The sequence below is a fragment of the Symphalangus syndactylus genome, chromosome 7 (genome assembly GCF_028878055.3).
Source record: "Symphalangus syndactylus isolate Jambi chromosome 7, NHGRI_mSymSyn1-v2.1_pri, whole genome shotgun sequence".
In the NCBI taxonomy this organism is placed as follows: Eukaryota; Metazoa; Chordata; class Mammalia; order Primates; family Hylobatidae; genus Symphalangus; species Symphalangus syndactylus.
The window spans coordinates 61,435,413-61,441,295 of NC_072429.2; the positions used below are offsets into that span (position 1 = coordinate 61,435,413).

At 40.0% G+C, this 5,883-nt stretch overlaps 1 non-coding gene across 1 annotated transcript; it reads left to right on the forward strand.

Annotated features, from left to right (window-relative positions):
• Nucleotides 1-338: 338 nt before the first annotated feature.
• Nucleotides 339-449, forward strand: LOC129487076 (small nucleolar RNA SNORA3/SNORA45 family). The gene has a single exon (XR_008659202.1). It is a non-coding gene; the product is annotated as a small nucleolar RNA SNORA3/SNORA45 family (small nucleolar RNA).
• The last annotated feature ends 5,434 nt before the right edge of the window (nucleotides 450-5,883 follow it).

Consider the following 5,883-nt stretch of genomic DNA (forward strand, 5'->3'; position numbering starts at 1 on the left):
CAATTAGATTGTTTCACGTATACATGGAAAGATTAGGTTCTGACACAAGTTGCCAAGAAAGTAACCAAAACCTCACTAAAGAGGTTGAGAGAACCACTGGGAAGTCCTGTCAATTTCCTGTTCAAGTGTGACCCACTAAGACCACACCCTGGCCCCCATCTCACAACAGCTAAAGACCGAATAATTGACTTCCTCCTCCTTCTCTGCCCCCAGAGTCACCTAAAATCGCCTTGAGTAGAGTTCCAAGTGTCCTGATGTTCCACTTTCAAAGATGCCAACCGGAGATGCCCAGAGCTTTGCTATAAAGTGCCTCTTAATCTCATATAAAATTCAGCCTCGCCAAGACTCAAGTCACGTTCTGAGTGTCCTGGTGTGCTAGGGCACTTGCAGAGAATCTGCTGGTCTTGATTCACTGGTGGGGCCAACCGGTGCCCAGATTACAAACATGCCCTGCCTGGGGTTTTAGACAGCAGGCTGGCAGTCATCTTTCCTCACACCTATCAGGCAGATGGTACCTGCCATGGTGTATTGTAAAGTTTTAAAAAATAAAAAAATTAAAAAGAACAAAGAAAAATTCAGCCTCAAACCATTAGCACTGCAATCCTCAAGCCATTAAGAAGGCACATCCTAGAAATAATTAGAATATTTTCCATCTAGAAAAGGCAGAATATGGCTGGGCATTGTGGCTCACACCTGTAATCCCAGTATTTTGGGATGCCAAGGCAGGTGGATCACTTGAGGTCAGGAGTTCGAGATCAGCCTGATTAACGTGGTGAAACCCCATCTCTACTAAAAATACAAAATTAGCTGAGCATGGTGGTGCACACTTGTAATCCCAGCTATTTGGAAGGCTGAGGCAGGAGAATTGCTTGAATCCAGGAGGTGGATGTTGTAGTGAGCCGAGATCATGCCATTGCATTGCAACCTAGGCAACAAGAGTGAAACTCCGCCTAAAGAAAAAAAAAAGAAAGAAAAGGCAGAATATTTGAATATTTTAGAATGGCTAAAAATAAAGTTAAGTCTCTTTTCAGATAAGTCTAGGCTGCAGAAGGCCAGGTGAGAAAGGAATTGTTTGTATTTCAAAAAAAAAATCTTAGTCGACTAAGAGGCATTAAGAAGATACATTCTATATACATAAAGAGAAACTATAGAAAAAGGAAAATTAAAGATTTGGGGACTAGGTTATGATAAAATCAGCTTAGAGAATCACTTGGATTTATGCATTGTAAACTTTGGTATAATATAATAATATGTTGGTAGGAAATGTTACATATTATAAAAGGAAGCTCAAAGAAGAGAAAGAATAAATTTTAAAGGCTTTAATATCATTACTATTTACTAAATTAAATTGTAATGAAATACATGAAGCTTTGTGGGTTCTAATATTGCCAGAAATTGAATAGTAGAAGATAGAATTGGGTGCCATCCAGAACTTGTGCATATGAACCTTCTGTGTGTAATGTTGCACCTGGTCACTACGTAAGGATCAGATAATGGCTAAATGAAATTTTCATACAGAACTGGGGAAATTCGTTTGCTTGATTTTCCCTTCACCCACGTCTCATAAGGTAGACTCTTACAGTTTTCTACCATACTCAAAGGTTTATTATCACAAAAGAAAAAAACCTCTTGGCTGAAAACTGCCACCTTCTAGGAAAACTGCCAGCTAGTTATACTGACAACCTCCCAGAACTGAAAACAAATTAATCATACATGGTTTATATAAAACAAAGCCTCACAGAATGAGCTATGAGGAGTGACTCTACAAGAAAATAATTTGATTACACATGTTAGTGGCATACAGTATAAGGATAAAAACAACTGCAAAGAAATCTTAAATGTTATTTAATAATTTTATCAGATAAATTAGTAATTAGATTAATTTTGTTTGGAATCAAGCTTTCAAGTATAAGGAAAGAGAAGGAAAATAATAAAATCTAAATGCTTTAATTGGGAATCATACTGTCAGAAATGAATTAGAAATATCAATAGAAACCCATGCCTTTTAAAAGAAAAAAAAGAGTATATGTTTTCCAATTCTGTCAGCTAAAATGAACTAGTAACAAGGGCTTAAGAGAATGAACCTAATGTGTGCACTTAATGCTGAGATTATGGCATCTTTCCAGGATACCCTGGAGAAATGACTGATTCCAGGAGACATTATGAGCCTTAGGCAACTTGCTGTATGTACCAAGAGGCAAGAAATAATTCATAGTAATGGGACTGTGTCAAAAGAACACAACAGGGCCCCCCACTGGCCAAAGTGTGTCAATTTGAGCAGCAAAAATAATAATTATTGCAGTTGATTAAATCACATTGAATCTATGAGAGGCCACGAGTCCATAATGACACGCATGAGAAAATTTTGCTTAAAATTGAGTAAAGATGGTGAATTGAATAGAGTATATTACTTTTGGATCCTTTATTCAAACATCCTATTATTTTGACACATTTATCAGTGAAAAATACAGAATTTAGTAAATATTAAATACAAAGTTAGAAAGCATTTTCTGAGGCGGGGCGTGGTAGCTCACGCCTGTAATCTCAGCACTTTGGGAGGCCGAAGTGGGAGGAAAGTTTAAGCACAGGGAGGTGGAGGCTGTAGTGAACTGTGATCGCGACACTCCACTCCAGCCTGGAAGACAGAGTGTGAGACGCTGTCTCAAAAAACAAACAAAACAAAACAAAACAAAAACAAGCAAGCAAACATAGTCTGGCTTGAGGGAGGATGCCAGTATGTGATCATAAATTGGACAAAATCATTCAAGACAGCCACATTTTAATCAGATCAAATTTCAAATTTTCAAATATCTATAAGCATTTTATGTTTTTAAAAATATGAGAAAATTGCAAGATATCATTAAATTCAAAGGTTTCCAAAACCAGTTTGAAACACATTTGTATGTCTTAAAACCTTTTGTGAAGTTTAGCTGTATTTAGAGAAGTAAAAATTTATTTACGTATCTCCAGAGTCAAAACACAAAATCCAAGCGATCAGGGCAAAGTGGAAGCAGCCAACCCCAACCTCCCCGCATGGAAACAGATAGTGTGCGCTGGTCACATCCAGGGACGTGCTCCATGCAATCCACAAACTTAAATCTGCCCCTCACCATATTATATGGACCATATAAAAAATTAAAGTAGCTGTATATGTACCTTACTGACATAGAAACAAGTCTATGTTATATTGCTAAGTATAAAATTCAAATTTTAGAATGTCAATAGTATAATTCCACTGAAGTAAAAAAAAAACTGATATGTTTTTCAAGTTTGACTATAATCTTTGTATGGGAATTTTTAGTAAGGCGTATATATTCATCTACAGCTTAACTTTTTAGTCTTAAAAAAGGCAAAAGTGAAATTTCGACGATGAAATTCACGGTTGTAACCAGCAATACCACACTTGCACGGTTGCAATACTCGCGCTCTTCGTGTAACCTCTGGAATCCACTGTAACCTCTCGAATCCGCTGTAACCCGAGATCGCTTAACCCGGCGGTCCCCTGCCAGGACTTGGGCGGCCGTCAAGAGTGCGCAGGCGCAAGCGCGGCCGCCGTCGGTGGGGTTTTATGTGCTGTTGAGACTGCTTTTGAGTTTCACGGCCTTTTTAAGACTGCCTTCCAAAAGACGACGTGATGACTCTAAAGAGAAAGGAAAATTTGTTGCGTACGCAGAAGGGCAGGCTGGGCGCACTCCAGCGTCTTTCGGGGACCGACGGCCTCGCCCACGTGCTTCCGGGCACCAGCGCGCCGAAAGCCCGTGCACTAGGAAATGCACAAAAGCCCCAGCGGGCGAGCCCACGGGCAGCCAGGAAGAGGTGAGGGCGGCTTGTCTTCCAGAGACTGGGGAATCAAGAAAGGCAGAGCCACCTCCTCGGCCCCAGCGCAGCAAGCGCAGGAGGCAGGGAGGGCGCAGCGCCCCGCCGTGCCCGGTACCCGTGGAACCCGGTGCGCGCCCCCGGAGCTGGGGCGGCTCAGGCCCAGCGTGCCCAGAAAGCCAACCACGTTGGTCAAGAGGACGCGCTCCCACGATCCGCGATCCTCAGGCTCTGATTAAAGTCAAATTAAAAGGAGCTATCCGTTCTGGTATCTATTGTTACTCTTGTGATAAATATGGTGTTTGATACGGAAGTATCTTAATAGTCATGCTGCCAATCAAAGAACAAAACACGTAAAGCCTGTGCGCTAAGAACACGAGAGCATTTTGCTCCTCAGGAGGTGCAGTTTATCTTGTCTTCTTTGTTTCATATATAATTCCAAGGAGAATTCCTTGTTATCAACACATTTTGCTCTTTGCCTTTGGGGGATGACATAGGCACATTGCATTTGATCAGATTAGTGTTAACCTTCCACCCATGTTTTTACTATATACTGTACCAGTAATACAGCAGGATTTTATACCTTTAACTGCAAAATTCAAAAGCAGAAAAATACTCAAATTTTATGTTAGTTTAACATGAAAACGAGTTACTTCAGCCCTGATAGGATACTTTTAAACCAATACTACCTAACAAATCTGTTTCTTATTCGTATAAGCCCATACACATGGTTTTTTAAATGAGTTTTATAAATAATAATTAGCATTGAGGCCCTGATCTAAGTATTTGAAACTCTGTTACTCTTCACAACAATCCTGAGGTGGACATATTTTCCTCATTTTGCAGATAAGGAAACAGGCACTGGGATGGTAAGAAACCCAGGCCATCTGGCCCCTAAGAGCCTTTTACCACCATGCTAAAGCTTTACCCATTTTTGAGATCCAAAATATTACATAGTGCACACATATTTGGTAACCAAATCAGGATTAAACATTAAACTTAAGGGCCGAGCACAGTGCCCTGTAATCCTAGCATTTTGGGAAGCTGAGGCGGGCAGATCGCTTGACCTCAGGAGTTCAAGACCAGCCTGGAAAACATGGTGAAACCCCATCTCTACAAAAAAATACAAAAAGTAGTTGGGTGTGGTGGTGTGTGCCTGTGGTCCCAGCTACTTGGGAGGCTGAGGTGGGAGGATCACTTGAGCCAAGGAGGAAGAGGTTGCAGTGAGCCAAGATCACACCACTGCACTCCAGACTGGGTGACATAGCGAGACACTGTCTCAAAAAGAAAAAAACAAAATTAAAGTAAGAACATAATAAGAAATGTGTTTGGCACTGTGTTACGGGGAGAAAAAATAAATAGGGAGATAGATCCTGCTTTCAGGGTAAGTGCAATTTGCTGAGTAAAAGAAATATTTTAAGATACCTTAAAAAAGAAAACAAAGGCTGTTGTAAATTGGATATTCAATTAAATATTCTTGGGCAGATTGGCAGATGATAGATCTAATGAACTTGGGGTTTATAAATACACAGAATGCCACATTTTCACTAATACCTTATGTTTTGTGTAAAGAGTAAAACCAACTTTGAAAATGAATTGTGTATGCGATTATCTTAAAAATAAAGATTATATAATAAGTCACATTATCTTGCATTATGTGTAATATCTAGGGGGTTAAGGCACTCTTACTCTGCTAATATTCACAGCACTCCTATTATATAATCATTTCAGAGCCCTGAATTATAATCCCAACTAGGTGACAGTTACTGAGTAAATTTTGCAATGTAGATTTATTATAGAATATAATTGTATTACTTTTTCTCTATTCATTGGCATCCTTTTATATTTGGGGTTTGACACAATTGCACACAGCAATCTTTCTACTAAAATATTCCATAGAGTTGGCCAGGCATGGTGGCTCACGCCTGTAATCCTAGCACTTTGGGAGGCAGAGGTAGGTGGATCACCTGGGGTCAGGAGTTTGAGACCAGCCTGGCCAACATGGTGAAACCCCGTCTCTACTAAAAATACAAAAGTTAGCTGGGCATGGTGGCATGTGCCTGTAAT